This window comes from Miscanthus floridulus, chromosome 11 (genome assembly GCF_019320115.1).
Source record: "Miscanthus floridulus cultivar M001 chromosome 11, ASM1932011v1, whole genome shotgun sequence".
NCBI classification, from domain to species: Eukaryota; Viridiplantae; Streptophyta; class Magnoliopsida; order Poales; family Poaceae; genus Miscanthus; species Miscanthus floridulus.
In genome coordinates this window covers 28,638,388-28,660,741 of record NC_089590.1, presented here as the reverse complement: position 1 = coordinate 28,660,741, position 22,354 = coordinate 28,638,388, and the positions used below count along the sequence as shown (strand labels likewise).

Sequence of the window (22,354 nt, the reverse complement as noted above, 5' to 3'; positions counted from 1 at the left end):
CATAGGGGGTCTTGCCTTGCAAGCTTCTTGTCGGCGCGCGGTTGAGCAGATGCACCGTCGTCATTACCGCCTCCCCCCAGAATTTGGCCGGCATGGACCTCTGCTTCAGGAGCGCGCGCGCGGTTGCCACGACCGTCTGATTGCGCCGTTCCACAACACCGTTTTGCTGCGGTGAGTGTGGTGCAGAGTAGTGCCGCTTGACTCCTTCGGCGGCGAAGTACTGCGCCAGCTCGCCGACGGTGAACTCTCCTCCATTGTCGGTCCGCAGTACCTTGAGCTCACGGCCGGTCTCCTTCTCTGCTTCGGCCTTCACCCGCTTCACGGCATCCGCAGCAGCATCCTTGGTCGGCAGAAGCACCGCCCACATGAAGCGGGTGGCGTCGTCCACCATTAGCAAGAAGTAGCGGCGCCCTCCTGGCGTCGCCGGCGTCACCGACCCACACAAGTCGCCGTGGACGAGGTCCAGGGGCGCCTGCGCGCGGTACTGCGCCTGCTGCGGAAATGGCTTGCGGCGGAGCTTGGTAGTGACGCAGGTGTCACAGACTTGCTCCGCATGCTTGATCACCGGCATCCCCCTCACCATCTCCTTCTTGCCGAGCTGGTGCAGCGCCTCGAAGCTGAGATGCCCGTAGCGCTCATGCCACCTCCATGACTCGTCCTCCTTCGTGGCGGCAAGACATACCGGCTGCACGGCCTCCAAGTGCAGGACGTACAGCCGACTGGGCCCGCGATGTACCTTGGCGAGAAGACGACTACGCCGGTCCCAGATGCGGAGCACTCCATGATCAATCTCCACCCTGGAGCCTCCTTTGTCGAGCTGCCCCAAACTCATAATCGAGTTCCGGAGCGCTGGGATGTAGAAGACGCCGTGGAGGACGCGCTGCTCTCCGTTTTTGGCCTGGAAGACGATGGAGCCGGTCCCCTTGATTTCCACTCGAGACGAGTCGCCGAAACGCACCGTGCCGCGCGCCGTGGTGTCGAGCTCGGCGAAGAGCTCCCGGCGGCCGGTCATGTGATGCGTGGCCCCGCTGTCGAGGTACCATCCGTCGAGCGCCTCCTCGTTGGCGCTGGTGTTGAGGAAGACACGCGCGCGCGACTCGTTGATGTCGAGGGAGACCGTGGCCTTGGAGCAGACGGCTTCGCCCTTCTCGTCAAGCTTGAGGAAGCCGTGGGCGAAAAACAGAGCACCATCATTGTCCTCTGCTTTTGCGACGTGCGCAGCACCGCCACGCCCTCCACCGCGCCGTCCACCTCGATCACCTCCAACACGGTTGCCTCCTCTGCGTTGGTTGCCACCGCCGCCGCCGCGGTCACCACCACCACGACGCGGCTGGCGGCAGTCGCGCGCCTAGTGGCCGCGATCACCACAGTTGAGGCAGGTGTCGTTGTTTACCCCGCGATCGTCGCCACCGCCTCTGTCTCCTCCACCGCGATTTCCTTTCCCGCACTGCTTCTTGCCACCGCGTGGACGACGTCGTGGTTCCTTGCCCGACGCAGAAGCGGCAGCCTCCTCCTTCTCCTTGGCACGCCACTGCTCCCTCGTCAGCAGCAGTCCACCGTGGCGGCTGGTTCCGCGTCCAACGCCTCCATGTCGTCCACCGTCTTCAAGCGCCCAGACACCTCCTCGATGGTGAGGTCCTGGAAGTCCAGAAGCGTCTCGATGGCGATTCGGAGCTGAGCGTACTTCGGCGGCACGGCGCACAGGAGTCTCCACCGTGCGCTCTTCATCGATGTCGTTGTCGCCGTGGAGAAGAAGCTGCTACTTCAGGGCCATCAAGCGAATGGTGAAGTCCTCGATTTGCTCACCTGGACGGAAGGCGAGCTTCTCCCAGTTGCTGCGGAGTTGCTGGAGCGTGGCGCGGCGCACTCGATCGACTCCGATCCGCGCGGTGGCGATGGAGTCCCAGGCCTCCTTGGCCAATCCCTTCTCGGACAGCGGCATCTGCATCTCCTGTGGCACGGTGGCAATGATCGCCTCCACCGTGCGCCTGTCCTCATGGTATGGCAGGTCCTGGTACTCGATCGCATCCTAGAGTTGCCGCGCCTGGAGCTTCAGCTTCATGATCGAGGCCCACTCATGGTAATTTGTCTTGTTGAGCATCGGCCAGGTGGAACTTGCGCTAGAGTCCTTGTACACGGTCTGGATCACCATCGAGCGACCCCTGGCCCGTCCGCGGCGGCGATCCTGATCCCGATCGGGCGACCGCGTCTGCCTGCGCTCGCGCTCCGGACTCCTCCGCGGAAACGGGCGGCGATCACGCGGTGGATCCTCCTCCACCAACTCTCGACGCAGAGCCGCGGCCGTGGCGGCCGCGTTTCGAGCTGCTGCTGCGGCGGCCTCCGCGGCCTGCTGCGCCTGCGCGGCTGCGGCCTCTGCCGCGGCCAGACGCTGCGCCCGCTGCTCGGCGGCAGCGGCTGCTGCTGCTGCTCTCTCTACGGAGGTGGCCATGCTCTTCCCTGTCTCTCAACCGACTCTAGATACCAATTGTTGGCTGCCAGAAGGCAGCTTGGCCAACAGGCCACTTGGATTGTATTGAATTGCAGAAAAATGACTTCATGATACAAAGATGCTAACCACTGCATATATAGGCAAGTGGTGTACCTACTCCTTAGCATATTCTAACTGCATAAAGCAGATACTATGATTCCTACTTGGTTGCCAAGGCACCATGATCAACTTGGTTGCCAAGGAAACACATTACAGTGAATAGTAAATATCTATAGTAGGTAACTTAGAAAAACAAGAACACTAGGCTAACTACTGACACTTGTATGACCGTAAATTCAACGCAACATACGTATTTTCGCTACACTTATCTGTTGAACATGTCGTCTTTTCGTAGGCCAACATTCTGCACCATACAACATAGCAGGTCTAATCGTCATCCTATAAAACTTGCCTTTTAGCTTTTGTGGTACCCTTTTGTCACATAGGACACCAGATGCTTGCCGTCACTTCATCTACCCTGCTTTGAATCTATGGCTAACATCTTCATCAATATCCCCGTCTCTCTGTAGCATTGATCCTAAATATCGAAAGGTATCCTTCCTAGGCACTAGACCTTCGAAACTAATATTCTCCTCCTCCCGAATAGTAGTGCCGAAGTCATATCTTATATACTCAGTTTTAGTTCTACTGAGTCTAAAATCTTTGGACTCCAAAATCTCCCGCCATAACTCCAGTTTCTGATTCACTCCTGTTCGGCTTTCATTAACTAGCACTATATCGTCCGCGAAAAGCATACACCAAGCAATGTCCCCTTGTATGTCCCTTGTGACCTCATCCATTACTAAGGCAAACAAATAAAGGCTCAAAGCTGATCCTTGATGTAGTCTTATCCTAATCGGGAAATTATCCGTGTCTCCATCACTTGTCACAACATTGTTGTACATGTCCTTAATGAGCCCGACGTACTTCGTTGGAACTTTATGTTTGTCCAAAGCCCACCACATAACATTCCTTGATATTTTGTCATAAGCCTTCTCCAAGTCAATAAAAATCATGTGTAGGTTCTTCTTCTTCTCCCTATATCGCTCCATAACTTGTCTTATTAAGAAAATGGCTTTCATGGTTGACCTTCCGGGCATGAAACCAAATTGGTTCATAGAGACCCGCGTTATTGCTCTCAAGTGATGCTCGATAACTCTCTCCCATAGCTTCATAGTATGACTCATCAACTTAATTCCTTGGTAATTAGTACAACTTTGAATATCCCCTTTATTCTTATAGATCGGTACCAATATACTTCTTCTCCACTCATCAGGCATCTTGTTCGATCGAAAAATATGGTTGAACAGCTTGGTTAGCCATACTATAGCTATGTCTCCGAGACATCTCCACACCTCGATTGGGATACCATCCGGTCCCATCGCCTTACCTCCTTTCATCATTTTCAACGCCTCTCTGACCTCAGATTCTTGGATTCTTCGCACAAAACGCCTATTGGTGTCATCAAAAGAGTCATCCAACTGAAGGTTATGTCCATATTTTCACCATTGAACTAATATATTTAACTATATGGAAAAATATAATAAAGTCATTTTAAGTTTACTTTGCAAAAGAAATAAATATCTAAGATCATCTACGTCTATCTATTATATGTGATATGTTTCAATTAATCATATTTTAATTTATACACTAGTATGTATTATTTAACTAAAATAAACTTTAACTTTTCAAAATAAAGGAGCACGTGAGAACCTCTAATAGACGTCTTGTTAAACTAAGAAAATTTATAATTTAAAAGTATATTAATGTTTGTGATTAGTCATATTAGTATTAGTTTATGAAACACCATAGCATATACATACATGGCTTTTAAATTATAAATTAGAAAACTAGTTGCATGCACATTAGTCAATTTAATATTTACTTTATATGAAAAAACAAGTGATTTGAAAAGTATTAACACTATTGCGTAAAGCATATCGACCTAAATCTAACACAACTTGAACCAGGCGAAACGGAGTTAAAACGATTAAACTATTGCTAATCCCGTCGGGTGACAAAACCGTAAATAACAGCTTCTATCTTGTACCTGTACGTACAGATCATGAACATCCATGGAGCCTCGGCTGATGCAGGACAGCAGGGGCGGCTTGACCTTGGGGCAGGGGCCGGGCACTGTCGCAGAGGAGGTCTGGCCCACATGGGATTGCTGGCTCGGCCTTAGACAGGTCACGGCTGCAGAGCATGCCCACGGCAACAGGGTAGCTCGAAGGAGCTTGCTGGCCAGCTGAGGGTGCTTGCCGAACGGCCGTACACAGCCATGTGATGGCGGCGGTGCTGACCACGCGGGCGAGACGGCGTGGTCAAGCTGCTGGAAGACGAAGGACACCGAAACTCCCACGCCGCAAAAGGAAAACAAAGGGATTTAGTCATATGTGGTGATGGATTGATAGAAGGGTCCTACAGCGTGGAGAACCATGAGACGAACCTTGTAGGGTGGCTGACTTTCGTCGGAGACGATCACGGTGGCCGGAAAACCCCGCCGAAGGAGACGAAGACGGGAAGAGAGAGTTATTTACTACACGAGGGATTACATAAACTAGAGGCTCCCCTTACGGTAGTTTGATGGAATTTGCCCAAGGGGTCGGTACGTAGATATAGGGCGGAAAACTCCCCACAGCTACATCAAATAACAATATGGTATTAATTGATGTTGCACCATCCATCTTTACCAATAGGTCTAATTAAATATTAAAGCCCATTAGTAAATAAAGACATGGGCCTTTCTGCGTTAGAATAAAATATGAGATTTTATTATTTTCGGAATTAATTATTTTTGTGGATAAAATAATTCTAGAAAAGTCCAGAATTTATTTTTAAGCCACGAAAAATACTCCGAAGGCTCAAAAAATTCGGGGAAAATTCTCAGAGGCATTTTGGAACATGAGCAACCCAAATAAATTATTTAGAGCTCATAAGATATTTTGGAGCATCCAAAAATATTAGATTATGCTCGTGGAAAAGTGGGAACAAATTTCAGAAAAGCTAGAAAATTCCCGAGAAGTTTTTAGAGATATGATGATGAATGAGAAACTCAAATGAGTGATTCGGAGTAGAATGAAAAGAGTTTGGGAAGCTCCAACGAAAGAATTAAGCTAGAAAACAAGGAATTTTAATTATTAGAAAAGACAAGCATGGGTTGGAGAAAGATAAACGACTTACTAAACGTGTGTTGGAAATTTTACTCACTCGTAACACCAAGTCAAGCAACAAGCAAACATCACATCAAGAAAACAAGCCCGTCATATTAATATGAAAAGTTTGAAAACACAATTTGAAACTTACTTAATCTTGAAAAATTTTATACAAATATTGAAGTCATTTGTTTTTATTTAGTGTTTCCCATTCACAACCCAAAATAGGAATTTTAGGGTGTGACAACCTGCCAGCTATGCTGAAAATGTTCTCAACAAACTATAAACAGTTGAATAGATTTCCTCCTAAATTAAATGGCCTGAAATAATTTTTGCTACGATGTTGTTGGCTGCATATGGAGGATGGAGAGAATTAGATTTTCCTTTAATATATTGTTTATTTTCCCTTGTGGTATGCATCCTATTTTGCACAGCTAAAAGAAGTTGCTTATTATTTAGCATTTCATCCTCATAGTCAAATTTGAAAAGATCTGTGCTTAGTGCAGCCACTCTGATTATGCTTGTTCTCAGGATGCTAGATATGTCAGCTCTTTGGTCTATAAGTCCCTGAGCAGCTTCATTGTCAAGGGCGTCGGGCTCTAGGGTAGCAGGACCTCGGCTACGGAGTTCGTAGCCGTCGGCCGTCTTCTCCGGCGAGGGTGAGTCCCCTGCCGCAGGCTTGAGAGATTTTCGGAAGAGAGATATATTCGGGAAATCTGATATTGCTTGCTTCTTTCCTGAGTTCACGTACATGCATAAATAGCCTTGGAGGCTAACTGACTAGAAGCTAAATTCCCAAACCGACTTGGACTCTTCCTATTTTTAGCCAGAACCGACTCAATCTTTCTATTCTTAGCCACGCGTCGTCCTTGCGGACTCCCCTGCTCAGCCAGAGGCCGCAACCTGGGCACCAGTGTCGCCCGGCCGGACTCCCGCGCGCACAGCGCGCTCTGCCGCGCGACGGACGTCGCGGACCCTATGGCGCCTCACGTACTGGCGCCCGTACATGACATTCATCATGCGTTCTACAGATAGGTACTTCAGTGTTTAACCATACGCTTTGATCCCTAATTGCTAAAATAGTCACAACTAACGCTTCCATATCACCTTTGAATTTCCTAATTGTTCACAAAATAACGTTTAAGCCTTGTCATCTACAGTTCTGCCTGGTCACCAGGTCATCTGAACCTTATATGAAATGAAGCAAATGGCCATGGGTTTCATTCTTATTACTGATGAAAGAGAGCCCTGAAGGATGTGAAAATATGAAATTGGTGGTAAAACTCTCGTCCCTACTATCATTCGCTATTATAGGAAATTTAGTTTCCTTTTTTTGGGTTAAATTTATTTTGCTAGCAGCAAGAAACCCTGGGATTATTCGTGGTTGGCCCAATTGAAAATCATGTTAGTTTCTATTGCAATGATTACATGGCACCTCTAAGCTTGCACTACAATTCTGTCGCTGCTAATAGGTGTTTTTGTTCTGATACAGAATAGAGTTTTGTGTCATATTTTTTCAATCCACTTATATAGATACTCATGTCATATACTCGCAGTTAGTATAGACATGAAGCATAGTTGATGATTGAAGGCTTACCTACAGGATAGTTCATGCCAAGATAGGTACATATGCCATGGTTCGGCTTGCAAGATGTTTGGCAGAATGCTCAGGTGCGGACACAATGCACCAAATGTTAGTGAGGGAATGGTGGTTCCATGGTTGTCTGCTACTTCAGATGCTCTAAAAACCACAATACTTCAGATGCAGGTATCCCAAGTTACCGTCATTTAGAAAACCTCTACGACATACCCGCATCAGTTTTCAAAGTACAAAATAATATACACAAGGAATAGCATCTGATGTATTGTGGGTTTTAAAAATCTACTGTTCCCATTTTAATACAGCCAATAGCCTATTTTTCTTATTGTTGTCCTATGGCACTTTCAAACATACATAGGAGACTTTCTTCTCGTGGGCGTGCGCGGCTGCCCCAGGAGCGCCACCGTCGTGCGCGCCTCCTCTAGGAGCGCCGCCAGCGCGTCCGTGCCTGTCTGGGCTGCCGCCACGCTCGTGGGCGTGTGCGGCTGTCCACTGCGCCGCCCGCGCTCGCGCTGCCTCCCTCTCTAGCAGCTCGAGGTCCGCATCGGCGGTGTTGTCAGCGAAAATGGAGTTGCCGATGCTGCCGCGCAGAGCCTCGACCTCCGTTGCCGCCGCATGCGCTGCATCTGCCGTCATCGCTGCTTTCGCTTCCGCTCTGGTTGTTGCCAGCTCCGCCGCTGCCAGCCTCGACACCCTTGCCGCCGCTCGCTCGCGTTCCTCTACCGCGGCAAGTTCGATCTCCTGCCGACGCCGCGTGCTCGAGGCGACCGAGCGCTGAGACTGCCCTGCGGACATGACACGCTACCGGGGGCTGCTGCGTGGTGAGAGGGTTGCTTCAGGCGCAGAGGGAGAGGAGTGGACAGGAGCGGTCGGAGGAGCTGCTGTTGCCAACAGCTGGGGCTGTTGTGGGGCTGGGAGAGAAGATGAGTAAGAGATGCTCAGGCTACAGGATAATATAGCTCTGATACCACTTCATCCGAGGCTGTTTGGAGGAAGGGAGCATCAAGGCGAGCTACATCAACACCAAGGACCAGCTTGCGGATCTGCTCACCAAGCCCCTTGGGAGGATCAAGTTCCTTGAGTTCTACTCTAGGACTGGGATGGTTCAACTTTTCCACAAGACGACGCACAAGACTTAGGGGGAGAATAATGGGATAAGTCTCTGTTGGCAGTCTTTGTGGGGCTGGCTGCAGCTGCATCTTAACTGAGAGGACAGCATCCTTGCAGCTGGTCTTTAGCTAGGACAACATCTTAGAGGACAACATATTAGGACAGCATATTAGCATTTTAGACTAGCATCTTGGCATATGCTTGGCTGGCTAGCAGCCTATAAATATGTATCCCAACCCCTCAGGTGCGTATGGCATTTGGAAATAAATCAGAAAATTGCCCCAACTCCTAGTGTCATCCTCTCTCGATTGGAGTAAGAGTTCTGCTACTAGCAAGAGTAAGAATTCAGCGACTAACAACTGGTATCAGAGCCGTATTATCCTATAGCCTGAGCATCTCTTGCTCATCTTCTCTCCCAGCCCCACAACAGCCCTAGCTGTTGGCAGCAGCAGCTCCTCCGGCCGCTCCTGTCCACTCCTCTCCCTCTGTACTAAAGCAGCCCTCTCCCCACGCAGCAGCCCCCCGGTAGCACGTTATGTCCGCAGGAGGGCAGTCTCGGCGCTCGGTCGCCTTGAGCACGCGGCGTCGGCAGGAGGCCGAACTTGCTGCGGCAGAGGAACGCGGGCGAGCGGCGGCGGCAAGGGCGGCGAGGCTGGCAGCAGCCAGAGTGGAGACGGAAGCAGCGGCGGCGGCGGATGCAGCGCGTGCGGTGGCAGCGGAGGTCGAGGCTCTGCACGGCAGCATCGGCAGCTCCATTTCCGCAGACGATACCGCCGACGCAGACCTCGAGCTGCTAGAGAGGGAGGCAGCGCGGGCGGCGCAGTGGGCAGCCACGCACGCCCACGAGCGTGGCGGCAGCCCAGACAGGCGCAGACGCGCTGGCGGCGCTCCTGGAGGAGGTACGCACGGCGGTGGCGCTCTTGGGGCAGCCGTGCACGCCCACGAGCGTGGCGGCAGCCCAGACAGGCGCGAACGCGCTGGCGGCGTTCCTGGAGGAGGCGCGCACGGCGGTGGCGCTCCTGGAGGAGCTGCGCACTCCCACGAGCGCGGCGGCAGCCCAGACAGGCGCGGACGCGCCGGCGGCGCTCTTCACAGGCGCTGGAGAGCGTCGGCGGCAGCCCACGAGGAGGTGCGCACGGCAACGGTGGCGGACGGGTCAATGGAGAGCGCGACCTTCACAGGCAGCGTGGCTCTCTCCCCGGATCGGTACCGTGGTTACCACGGGCTCTAGGCTGTCGTCAGGGATGTCGGACCCGGCGATGGGTGGCCTACCCTCACCAAGACCAACTACGTCGAGTGGGCTGCGGTGATGAGGGTAAAGCTCCAAGTGCGGCACATGTGGGAGGCAGTCCGGTACGGTGATGTCAACTACAACCTAGATCGACGGGCGCTGGATGCCCTTATTGCTGCAGTCCCGCCCGAGATGCAGTTCTCGCTTACCAGCAAGCGGATTGCCAAGGAGGCTTGGGACGCCATCGATGCGGCACGCATCGGCAGCGACCGCGCCCGCAAGTCTACACTGCAGGCACTTCGTAAGGAGTGGGAGAACCTGGCCTTCAAGCCAGGTGAGGACGTTGATGACTTCGCTCTCCGTCTCAACACTCTGTTGCAGAAGATGGTGCAGTTCGGCGATGACACCTACGGCGAGGAGAGAGCTATCGAAAAGCTCTTCCGCTGCGTCCCTAAGAAGTACAAGCAGATGGCTCGCTCGATCGAGTCTCTGCTGGATCTCTCCACGATGTCGATCGAGGCGATAGGTCGCCTCAAGGTCGTCGACAGCGATGAGCCACAGTCCCTCTCGGGGCCCATCACCACTGGCGGGAAGCTCCTTCTCACTCGGGAGCAGTGGCTTGCTAGCCAAGGTGACTAGAAGAAGGGGGAGCCTTCTTCCACGACAGGCGGCCGCAAGCGTGGCAAGCCGCACAAGGCGCGCAGAGACGCCCAGGGCGGGGCGCGAGGATGTGCCAAGGGTGATGCCCGCGAAAGCGCTCAGGGCGGTGCCGCCGGCAGGCACAAGCTGGCACGAGACGACGCCTGCCGCAACTGCGGTCAGCTTGGCCATTGGGCCAAGGACTGTCGATAGCCACGACGCGGCCAGGCCCACGTCGCACAGGCAGAGGAGGAGCCAGCTCTGTTCATGGCACATGCAAGTATCGAGCTATCTCCAGCGGCACTGGCCGCAGCGGCTCTCCTCCACCTTGACGAGCCAAAAGCACACGCCCTCCTCGGCGACGGCTCCGACAACGACAAAACTGACTTCTGGTGCCTCGACACCGGCGCCACCCATCACATGACCGGTCGACGGGAGTTCTTCACCGAGCTTGACTCTAGCGTCTGAGGCTCTGTTAAGTTTGGGGATGCCTCCGGTGTGGAGATCAAGGGCGTCGGCTCCGTCATCTTCACCGCTGTGTCTGGTGAGCACAGGCTGCTCACCGGAGTCTACTACATCCCCGCGTTGAGGAACTCCATCATCAGCTTGGGATAGCTGGATGAGAACGGTTCGCGCGTGGTGGTTGAGGATGGAGTCATGAGGATTTGGGATCGCCGTCGTCGCCTTCTTGCCAAGGTATCCAGAAGCGCAAATCGACTCTACATCCTTAACGTGCAGGTGGCACAACCCCTCTGTCTCGCTGCTCGTCGGGATGACACGGCGTGGCAGTGGCACGAGCGCTTCGGGCACTTTCACTTCGAGGCCCTGAAGCGGCTTAGTGCCATGGAGATGGTGCGAGGCCTGCCGTGCCTCGACCATGTGGAGCAGCTCTGCGACGTTCGCGTGTTGACGAAGCAGAGGCGACTCCCCTTTCCCCAGCGGGCGAGCTTTCGAGCCAAGGAGAGGCTCGAGCTTGTGCACGGGGACTTGTGCGGCCCGGTGACACCGGCCACACCGGGAGGACGACGCTACTTCCTGCTGCTCGTCGATGACCTCTCCCGCTACATGTGGGTGATGGTCTTCGGCAGCAAGGGAGAGGCTGCGGACGCCATCAGGCGCTCGTAGGCTGCTGCGGAGGCGGAGTGTAGCTGCAAGCTGCACGTGCTGCGCACCGACAACGGCGGCGAATTCACGGCGGCTGAATTCGCGTCGTACTGCGCTGATGAGGGCATTCAGCGCCACTACTCCGCGCCATACAGCCCACAGCAAAATGGCGTCGTCGAGCGGTGCAACCAGACGGTTGTCGGGATGGCTCGGGCTCTTCTCAAGCAGAGGGGTATGTTGGCTGTCTTCTGGGGAGAGGCGGTGGTGGCGGCCGTCTACATCCTCAACCGCTCGCCTACCAAGGCGCTCGACGGCAGGACGCCGTATGAGGCTTGGCATGGGCGCAAGCCGACGGTCTCTCACTTGTGGGTCTTTGGCTGCCTCGCGTTTTCAAGGAGCTTGGCCACATCAGCAAGCTCGACGATAGGAGCACTCCAGGAGTGTTCATCGGCTACACGGAGGGCTCGAAGGCCTACTGCATCCTCGATCCGAAGACACAGCGTGTGCACACGGCGCGCGATGTTGTATTCGACGAAGGGCGAGGATGGGCGTGGGACAAGGCGGTGGACGACGGCTCGGCTCCGACGTACGACGACTTCACTATCGAGTACGTCCACTTCGAGGGAGCTGGAGGAGTAGGCAGCTCTTCTTCGGCGAGCACGTCTACCCCAGTCTCCGAGCCTCCACCGATCCTGGCGCCTGCTACTCCGACAGCACTACGCTCTCCAGCTAGGACCTCGGCTGCGATGAGTCCTTTGCCGGCTCCACCACAGCCGGCACCGCCACGCACTCCAGCACCGACAGACACCTCTCCGGGCACGTCTACTCCAACACCAGCTCGTGTCGAGCACAGCCCAGTTGAGCTCGCTACTCCGCTCTCACGACGAGGAGCACATCGACGCGTACCACGACGGCGAACCGTTGCGGTACCGTACGTTGGAGAACCTTCTCGGCGACCAGCCGGTGCCGGGATCGGTGCCTCACGACCTGGAGGCGCAGTTGCACCTTGCGTGTGACGACGGCGAGCCTCGGTCGTTTGCAGAGGCCGAGAGACACGCGGCATGGCGCGCCGCGATGCACTATTTCTGGAATTTCATGGTTTAAACTTTACTTTGAATAATAATTATGCAACTAGATTTTATAAATAAAATGTGATTTGTTATACTTTAGTTTTATAATTCAAATCTAAATTTGACTTAATTCAATTTATATTATTTATAAAATATCTTATATATATGATTTTATATAGTTAAAATAAATGAAGCCTATAGTTTTCTTTTCCACGTATAAAGCAAATTCATCGGTAGATGTATCTTTTTCATCATAGCTCCGATTAGAGTGCTTTTCGCGTCTGTGCGTTTGTAGCGAGACGTAGATTCGTTTTACAAACTTTTCATCTTGATTTTATGTTTGGTGTACTGTTGTAATTTAGATCTATTGTTTGCTTCGTGTATGATTATGTGATGCTTTATGATCATGTCCAGTCGATGAGAAGTACGTTGATGAAATAGAAGTTGGTGATCCAGAAGAAGTCTTTTGAGGTTACAATTTAGTAGAAGGATCTGAGTTTTAAGGCAACTATAGCATGGGATCTTCCTTGTTGTCCTATACACCTTTAATCATTTAATTCATACTGCATGTGTCTATCTTGACTGCCATTAAGGATTTCCTAGTGCTTTGTGACCTTGTGTCTTGTTACCTATGGGGTATTGCATTGGGTAGCATGATGCTAGTGCTTAAACTAAAGCCATGATCTTGTAACTTGACTAATGGAATATACAATAAACACTAAAAGATGTTTTTTAGCAACAGGGAATCAGGCGGCTAGAGCATTGGGCTGTTTTTATGGTGCTCTAAATTCTTGTTCCTAAGTACTTATCTGTAAGTGAACATCCGAGACTTACAGTACAAATGTGAGGGTTATATGACTCTGGCTTTAGCTCAGTATGAGGATGTTTTCTAGTTTGTTAGTGGTTATCTTTATTGGCGTAAGAATGGCTTGACGAATCGGGTATAGTGCAGTCTCTGTCTCGTTGTGTAAAGCCTATGCGTTATTGTGACATCGGGAAGGGGGGCTCTACATCTGTTTACCGAGTGAATCTAATGGCTCTAACTTGTTAGACGAATCTTTGAAAGGCTTCATAATGAACCATGCCGACCTTCCTTGGAAGTGGGTCAAGAGATTAGCTACCTCAGGCGAAAGGGTAAATTATGACACAATGTGAAAGTGTACAACCTCTGTAGAGTGTAAAACTGGTATATTAGCCGTGTTTACGGTCACGAGCGGCCTTGGACCCTTACGGAATAGATGATGAATATTGATGATACTGATGATGAAGATGCTCAATAATGATTATTGTTTATATTATTCATAATTCATGTTTATCTGATCATGTGTTTACATGGGCTTGTGATAAACTTTGTTGCTACTCAATTGTTAGAATCATGACTTATTAAAAGCTAATCGCAGTTAAATCAGTGTCAGCCATTTGAGCCCCATGAATCCCATGTTATATTTGTTGAGTAGAACATGTACTTATGCTTGCTTTACTTTTTAAATCTTTGGAAAAATCTCGTATAGGTGCCAGATTGCTAGAGTTTGGAGGAATTAGACTTGTGATCAACCAGTCAGTCGTACCTATGGATTGGAGTCTTCACCCGAAGATCGGAGTTGTCTTTCCGCTGTTTGTTGTCTAAGGTTATATTCTTTATACTAAGTACGTTATATATTGAGCATTGTCTATTGATATTACCCTTATTTGTAGCTATATGTGAGATTTGACTTTTTGGGCTCACATATGGTGTGTATCTGGTTTTGTTCTTAAAACCGGGTGATAGATGTTCCATGTGAGCTTTATAGGTTATTTGTACCATGTTGACATGACCAATTTTAAATTTTCCAGCTGCTTTGTGATAGTTCCTTGATGCAGGTTGCTTTTGGAAATAGGTTGGTGCAGCGTTTCCCAGAGAGGTTTGTACCTATCTCAGTATATTCCATTTATAATTTATGGTGCTTATACTTGAATATCTTGCATGTATTAAATATAGTAAGCTAATAAAAAAGATCCTATCAATTATTCATCATTGGTGGCCTTCAACTATGCAGCACGGATACGGATACGCGTATCGGTATCGGAAGGATACGGATACGCGGATACGGCAATTTTCTAGAAAACATGATACGCGGATACATTTTACTATTTTTTTAATAAATAAATAATAATACAAATTAAAACTGTGAAAGTCTAAAACTTGAGTCACAGGAAATTCTAATGTCTGTTCTCTGTTGAGATTGTGGTCGGTAGTCACAGCCCACGGATCCTATGCTAGGATTAGCACTAGCTTGTGCCAGCACTACCAAATTTGGAGAGGCCACCTATTGCAATGAAGCAATCAAGAATGGGCAACAGTAAATCAGGAAGGGGAAGTGAGGAACAAAGCAAGAACTGCAGAAGTAGAGTAGATCAAGAAAGGCAAGGGGATGTTGATGAGTACAGGCCCGATCTTCCGAGAGGTAGCCGGTAAGTTCGATTTGTGGAGATCTCGACGTTGGCGATCCGGCTTCAAATCAGACACGATTCGAACCCTGCAACCGTTACATCACCGCTCCGTTGGTTATCAACCAAGCACAACTTGATTGACCTCGCCAAGAAGGCTTTTCCTGCAAGCGAATCGAAGAGCACAAGCAAGAAGGTAAAACACGCAATCTGAAATTGCAAATATGAATGACGCGAATATCAATAGAGGGTTCAAGAACTCGGTTACAAAGGACTAATCGACACAGTGGAGGAGAACAAGAACGGGGGCCCTAGATCACTGTAAAAGGATTTGTCACCACAGTTACAATGAACGATTCAGTTTCTCGAGGGAAAACTAAACTCTAAACAAAACCCAATTGTGTAGCAGCGGCGGCGGCTGTGTTTATAGTCTAAGACTCGACCTAGGGTTGGGGACGGCCAGGGGTTGGGCGCCCACAACTTGGGCTTAAGGCCCGACACGATACATGGCCAAGTTGGCCCAAATAGGTGACGCAGCACCTTGCCGTGGTCACACAGAATGATCCACGGACCTTCTGGAGCTGGGACCAGATCCAAAACGACGGCATCGTCGTCCCCTTTCCAACGCATCCAAGAACGGCCCGTTTCGATGTCGTATGAGGAAGTTATGACCGAAACAGTAACGACGTGTCTGCTGAATCCGAGGACGACGTGGCAGCTGAGTTGGAAACGAATTGCAACTTGGGAAAGACCATGGCGTCGGTGTGTCCAGCGTGGCGATGTCCTCATCAGATGTACATGCAGAACAGCTTGCTTTACTGTTGAATCATCCTCTCCCCGGCATCACGGGAGCTGGCCGCGACCATGACTGACTGGTGAGTGCTCCCCGGCGTGGCGGTCTGGAGGAGGATGGCACGGAATGACCGGAGGCTCGGCGAAGGCGGCCGGCGAGCAGCGGCGCATCCCTGCGCAGGAGGCCGTCGCAGGGGCTCGATGGCGTTGCAGCCGACCGGGCGCAGCTCTTCGTTGCCGTCGCAGGGGCTCGTTGCTGGAGGCGGGGTGCAGCTCTTCGTCGCCGTCGCGGGGGCTCCTTGTCGCCGGCGAGGGCAGAGGCTGGTCGCCGGCGGACGGCGGACATGGGCGCTGCATGGGGGAGTTGGCCAGTCGGGAGGCGGAGGCGGCTGCGTGAGGCGGACTGCGCGTGGGAGGGGTCGGGAGTAGGGCAAAGGCAAAGAATGGGACGGTGGTAAGTTGGGCTGGGCTGTATCGACTGGGCCGAAACGTTTCCTTTCCTTAGTTTCCAGCCCAAATAAGCAGGGATACGCGGACACGCCGTGGATACGTATCCCGGCCGTATCCCAGGCGTATCCGTATCGTATATGTATCCGATACGGGATACGCACCTTCCCTGCCGTATCCGTGTTTCTGAGGCCTTCAGGCATCTGCTCTTGGTCATTATTTGTTGTTGTTTGCATCTGCATGATGTTTTCTGCCAGGAGGAAATTAGGATAAAAAAGAGCATGCAAGAAACTGACCAAACAAAAGAAGATTCATGTGTGTGATAGTTGCAATGGTTTTATCAAGTTGGTTACAGTTTGCAATATCTTTGCTTAATACCTATATATGGCTATTATCGCTGGTTCTATTTTTGTATTTGTTATGTGGTTGCTAGGATTGAGGGGGGAGGCGGCGGAGCTACAGTACCCGTGGAACTACGGTACCCGCGGGTACTGTTCACGCGAGGGAGGCTGGAGGCAGGCCGGGGGCCTTGCCCACGGCCGAGCAAGAGGGAAGGGATTTCCTTCTTAATTCTTGCTTGATTAGATTAATACATCTTCTCTCCTTATATAGAGAGGTTTACTTGACTCCCAAGTAAGGCTTACTTGACCCTTAAGTAAGCGACCCTTATCTCTCATTAACCCTAACACTACACCCCACATGGACATGCAGCTCGTCCTCAAGCTGCAACCTAACAAACTTATAACGCTGACTCGACTCCTAACACCTAAAAAACAAGCCTTTTACATATTGGCTTATTTTATTATTCTCAATCTGAAATGGACTGGGACTTTTTTTTTTTGACTCCTGAACATAAGGTGGACACCATCCGCACGCCGACACCATCTGCACGCCAAACCTGCATGTGTACAGCCTCCTGGATCCCATGGACACCATGTAGACGAAAGGGGTGCATGTGTATGGCCACCTGGAAGTGGTCGCAACAGCGACCAGCGGAGGTGCCCTCGCGACGGCCAGTGGCGGAATGCGACGGCGCTACGCGGTGCGCTCTCGCTGGTGACCCCACGCCTTCTCCCCGCCAAACGGCTGCTGGTCGGCACTACACAGAGAAGAGCGGAGGGCTTTCGATGAAGAACGAGGTGGAGGAGCTGCGAAGGGGTGCAGGGCTGAATCAACTGCAGATCGCGCATTTCCTGCACCCGCCGACGTGCTAGGAGGCCGCGCGTAGCAGCCTGTAGCTGCACCGTAGCCGACACCTGGCAGGTAAGCATCTTCCACGCGAAGGGATCCGGCGCTGGCTCATCGGAACCTGACATCGGGAACTCCAACTTGTAGAACTTGGGCGGCGACGGGTCCTGTGCGGCGGCCGAGGGCGCCGCGCCAGTGCTGTCCAGCGAGGGCGACGCGGCGGAGAGCGTCGGCAGCAGGCTGCCGCCGTGGAACAGGGGGTCGTCCACCCCGCCGTAGAGGACGCCGCTGGTCGGGGGCGGCTGGTGTGCCCCGGAGGGCGCCGTGACTGCGGCCGCCGACGGTGTAGGGGTCGTGGCCATCGTGTAGATGGGCGGAGTCGTCGAGCCCATCGCCCACGACGGGATGGGAGACGGCGAGGCCGGCCACCGCAGCAAGTGGAGGGGCACCCCCGTCCCGCTGGTCTGGGGCATGCCGTAGGGGGAGATCGCCTGCGGCTGCGACGGCTGTGGAGGTGGTGGTGGTGCCGGCTGTTGTGGAGGGGGAGGTGGTGGGATGAGGGCGGCCAGGGTCGCCTGCATGGCCGTCATGCCGCGGGCAATTGCAGCCATGTTGGCGACCAAAGATTCCAACGTCAGGGGTGCTCCCGAGGATGCGGACATGGGGGCAGCGGAGGAGGCCATGATCGGCAAGGTCTCTGGTACCAAATTTTTATGTGGTTGCTAGGATTAAGGGGGAGAGGCGGTCGAGGTACAGTACCCGCGGTGTTCACGCGAGGTAGGCTGGGGAAGGAATTTCCTTCTTAATTCTTGCTTGATTAGATTAATACATCTTCTCTCCTTATATAGAGAGGTTTACTGGACTCCCAAGCAAGGCTTACTTGACCCTTAAGTAAGCGACCCTTATCTCTAATTAACCCTAACACTAATGGGTAACACTATTAATCTGAGGAGTGTGATAGATAGTTCTATAATTAAGCATCAGCATTGTTGCACAGTACTTTCATGATCATTTTTCATCTAGTTGACCAGACCCAAAGGGTAAGGTTGCAGGCAGTACTCATCAATGCATTCTTATTTCCTGCTTCTGCAGCACTAGATAGTAAAGATTTTGGAAAAATCTGTCAGTGTGACGATAGATAGCCCTCAATATATATACATCTGCACTTTCATTTTATATGCCCAAAACAAGCACTGGCACTATGCCCTAATTTTTCTGTATCCAGCCTACACAAATACAAGCATTGATTTATAATAAAATCCTGTTCTCAAATTGACAGGACTGTGCAAAGCTATGACAGATCATGGTCCTGTTTCTTTGGTTAGGCCTCATAAAAATTATTCCTGCAAAATGGTGATAGATAGCAATAATCATATATTTATTTAAAAATCCTCCTCTTAACCGATCCCATGCCAATAAAGCAGCATTCTTGCCAAGGGATGGAAATATTTGGTGGAGGTACATGATTTCATTATGAATTGACATTTGTCTAATTTCACATGTTTTTCTTTCTAATAATGTGCTGTTGTACTACCGATCTTATGACTATGGGTAGATTAAATTATTGAAGAGCAACCAACACCCTTCTGTAGTTGCCTAGACTCGCAGCCTTCTGAGTTAGAGTATTTCCTTGGTAAAAATATCTCTGTTTTCATATGGTCATGACAAAATGTTATGTACATTAAAAAAATGAAAAATACATATAATCCAGTTCATCTAATGTAATTGCAGCGCAATATGGACTACATATACACAGATACTTGCATTTAGAAACATGTGAAGTCAGATATATTTCAGCATTCATTATGGTTAAAAGTTGATTTAATATGCTTCCCACTGTTCATGTTCCCGGTTCCTATGCAGGGAGCTTAATTTGGAAACTGTCCTTTTGTTTCTTGCAGGATTTTCTATCTTGCCTAGATGATAATGACAAAGTGGTCAGTTCATCTAACTTAGTGTACCTCCTGTTGGTTGTGTTCATGCGTTTGTTGATATATCGTCATTACTGTCGTGGCTATTGCTTTTTTGGATATTTGTGATCCTTTGTTTGTACGCATGGGTGTACATAATTACAGATCTTGCTAGAGAAAAAAGGAGAGTTTCCTTGTTGGTGCCAATGTCGCTGGAGGCGCATTTGTTTCATCGTCTAGAATCAGACATGGTGCAATTGGTCGATGGGGGCAGAAGGCAATTGGGTACGATGGCAACAAGTAATTTGGTTTATATGGATTTTTTGTGCACCATTTTTGTGGCGCATCAAAGGATGATGTTTTTCTCTATTTATTTCCCATGTTTCCCTACACCTGAAATCAAATCATCACATCACATGTCCAGTTTTCATGTCTCACCACATATGCTCATGCCTTTCCTACAAAGAATGTTTTATTAACAGAAATAATACTATAGTAGGAACACAATAGCTGCGTTGCCGACTTCGCAGTAGAGTTCTTACCTTTTCTCTTCTTCATAGCTACCTGCTTTGCCTGTAGCAATTTTTCATGTGCCAACCTAAATAGAAGTGCACACACATATGTTTCTGGAATAGCCATTCTTTTTTCTTTGCTTGCATGTAAACATCTCTACTGGCTACTGCAATTAGCCTGCGTTGGTCTATTCAGTGAGGTTGGCCACAAGAACCACCATAAGTACGTCCCTGTTACTATTTACTCTCAACGAACCATTCAGATTGTTTGTTTTGTTTTATCAAAGTAATAAAAATCACACTTTTTGTCAAAATTAGAGTATATTTTCATGGGCTGGTTATGGAGCTTTTGTGTATATATGAAGAATGTGTTTGTTTTCGTACAGGACAAGGCCAATGCATTTACCATGGTAATAAAAGGACAATAAACAAACAAAAGTGGCAGACAAATCTGGTTTGGTTTAGGGTCACATCTCCCAATTCCCTCTTGGGCACTTGGCCAAGGCCAGTCATTTTGTGGTCACATGATCTTAGAAATTACTTGATCTGTTAAGTACTTAGTTCTTAGGAAAATGATGTCTGCTCGAATTTTGCTTCCACATTGAAGTTCAAACTTTAGTCTTTGTTGCAAGAGAATATTGTCTGAAATCTCAATTAACCAATAGGTCAATATGCAGCACCACCTTCTGCCTTGACCCACTAGAAAATTGCACACTTCAGGATATGATGCATGCTTAATTCCTGCTTCTTCCTTGGAGCTATGCTAGTTTTTTTTTACTGTCACTCCATTCGTAGTGATGGTTTCTTCATTATCCTCAATGTGACTGAAGGCATGTTTGCAAAATAGTTACAAGTTAAGGGGGCGTACCCAGTGCAGAGAGCTCTCGCTCTGTGCGGGGTCTGGGGAAGGGTGTCAGTGGCAAGCCTTACCCTCGCCTGTGCAATGCGAGGAGGCCGTGACTTGAACCCGGGACCTTCCGGTCATAGGCGGTAAGATGCAAAAATAGTTACAAGTTAGATGCAAAAATAGATTTCTGTTTTGATTTCCTATACGTAGACTTTCTTTGTATTAATTTATGCAAACTAGAACAGAAACTACTAAAAGTAACTGCATTTTTTTTGAAAGAAGCTTGTCACCAACCACCGATTGCACAAAGCTAAGTGGTCCCTTTTATAAAATTCTTGCAATATGGTTCAGCGATCATCATCTTTAACAAAAAAGGTGCTTTTGCATGGCTGTTGGATTTTCTTTTGATTTATCCTCCATGAATATGGAAAAATATGTTTCCGTTATTTTCCTAGAGATAAACAAAAAAAATCGATTCTAAATTATCAGAGTATTTCTACATTGCATCTATGATTGATTCTTGGAGCTTAATGTATCGTAGTCCATGTAAAGTTACAAAGCTTGGGGAATTCAGACAATGAAATGAAATGATACCAATGGACTTTTTCATTTTTCTGGTTTGTTCAACCTCCTGCGCAACTACTAGCCCTGCCCTTTTTTCTCTTTTCCATTTTTTATCCCTACTGTTTCAGCAGTTGGGGATATTGGCTTGATTTACATTGTTGCTGTTTTCAAAAGAAAAATTACATTGTCTGGTGCATTTTCCCTAGAATTTACATGGCCCTCATAGATGTTAGCCATAAATAATCCCCATGGATTATTCTCAGATTATTTAAACTCATGTTACACAATATTATATGTTCTCACAAAACACTACATTTCAGGATCTTGCAGCCCACATTGCAATATTGATTGGCAAACCAACTCAGGTTATCTTTACCAGAAAACCAGAGTTGGCGAGCACACTCATCGGTGAATTTGTGTGTCACTGGGTAAGATTTCTTGGTTCCAAATATCTGAGTCACAGTTGAGAACTAATTCTGCATATCCATTGACATGAAAAACATCTCAAGTATCGATTGTGTTAGTTATTATTACATAGAGTATTTTCTTGCCCATCTATCAAAATATACGATGAACTATGCAATTATTGTCATTAATCATAAGTTGCTCCTACTACTAAGGGATGAAGATGCGTCCGCATTTTATTCCTTGGGTATATCACTCCTACATTTTTGCAAGCAGTACATTACAGAACAATGTCAATATTTTAACAAACCATAAAATAATCCACTATTACATCAAACCAAACAGTTCCTTCACAGATTACTTTTCAGGCTGCAGCTACCACACAGAATGCATGTGCTGATGTGCCACTACCAGATCACCGGTAAACCCTTCTTCACACAGAACACCCATATTCTTTTCACAAATTCACAAAAAAAGAATAATATACCACCATCTGTAAACATAAGACTCCCCCAGGCGGAGCTCCGTGCCCTTCGACAGCGGCCTTTCAGACCATGAACCAAAATACTAAACAGCTGATATGCAAAGAAGCATCCAAATGGCCAGTTAGTCCAAAAGGAACTGCTTGTACAAAATTTGTATAGTTATGTTCTAGACAGCGCTACTGCTAACCATGAAACCCATTGTACAAAATCAGTGTTCCTATACAGTGTAATCATTATCCACCCTGCTCTTAATCCTCTTCAGTCCATTTATTCAGCATGTATGTTTCACGACGACATCAGTCGTTCACTTCAGCACGCGCGCAATGTACTAGTTAATAAGTTAAAGATGGACATTTTTTCTAAAAAATAATATATAATGT

The 22,354-nt window shown here is 49.3% G+C and overlaps 1 long non-coding RNA gene across 17 annotated transcripts in view; it reads left to right on the top strand.

Moving 5' to 3' along the window:
• The window catches only part of LOC136494714 (uncharacterized), a 39,110-nt gene that overhangs the window by 5,246 nt on the left and 11,510 nt on the right, over positions 1-22,354 (top strand). For 6 of the 17 annotated variants that reach the window (XR_010768681.1, XR_010768678.1, XR_010768665.1 and 3 more), the window contains 7 exons: positions 6,804-6,920; positions 13,909-14,025; positions 14,258-14,298; positions 19,153-19,188; positions 19,327-19,446; positions 20,521-20,663; positions 21,405-21,512. This is a non-coding gene — a long non-coding RNA (uncharacterized lncRNA). Of the gene's footprint in view, positions 1-6,174; positions 6,303-6,469; positions 6,679-6,803; positions 6,921-13,908; positions 14,026-14,257; positions 14,299-19,152; positions 19,189-19,326; positions 19,897-20,503; positions 20,664-21,404; positions 21,513-21,857; positions 22,213-22,354 lie in introns of those variants that run through there. The other 11 variants (XR_010768666.1, XR_010768669.1, XR_010768680.1 and 8 more) reach the window with 11 other exon arrangements.